This window comes from Capsella rubella, unplaced genomic scaffold (assembly GCF_000375325.1).
Source record: "Capsella rubella cultivar Monte Gargano unplaced genomic scaffold, Caprub1_0 scaffold_5, whole genome shotgun sequence".
NCBI lineage: Eukaryota > Viridiplantae > Streptophyta > Magnoliopsida > Brassicales > Brassicaceae > Capsella > Capsella rubella.
The window spans coordinates 5,144,797-5,145,022 of record NW_006238919.1 but is presented as its reverse complement, the minus strand read 5'-3'; positions in this window follow the sequence as shown (position 1 = coordinate 5,145,022).

The window sequence follows — 226 nt, the reverse complement described above, 5'->3', positions numbered from 1 at the left end:
AAATACAACAATCCGCGCAAAATCCACAAATCATTCTCAACTTTTGGACTAACATATTAAAAGGACCCACAATATTAACATCATCAAGATCTATATTTGGTGGGAGCCTTAATAACACATTTTTCTACAACTCTCCATAACACTTCTGTTTATGCTTACACATCGATTTATATTATAGACACTTAATTTCTCAACTACTATCGAAACTAAAATAAAATAGATTTTC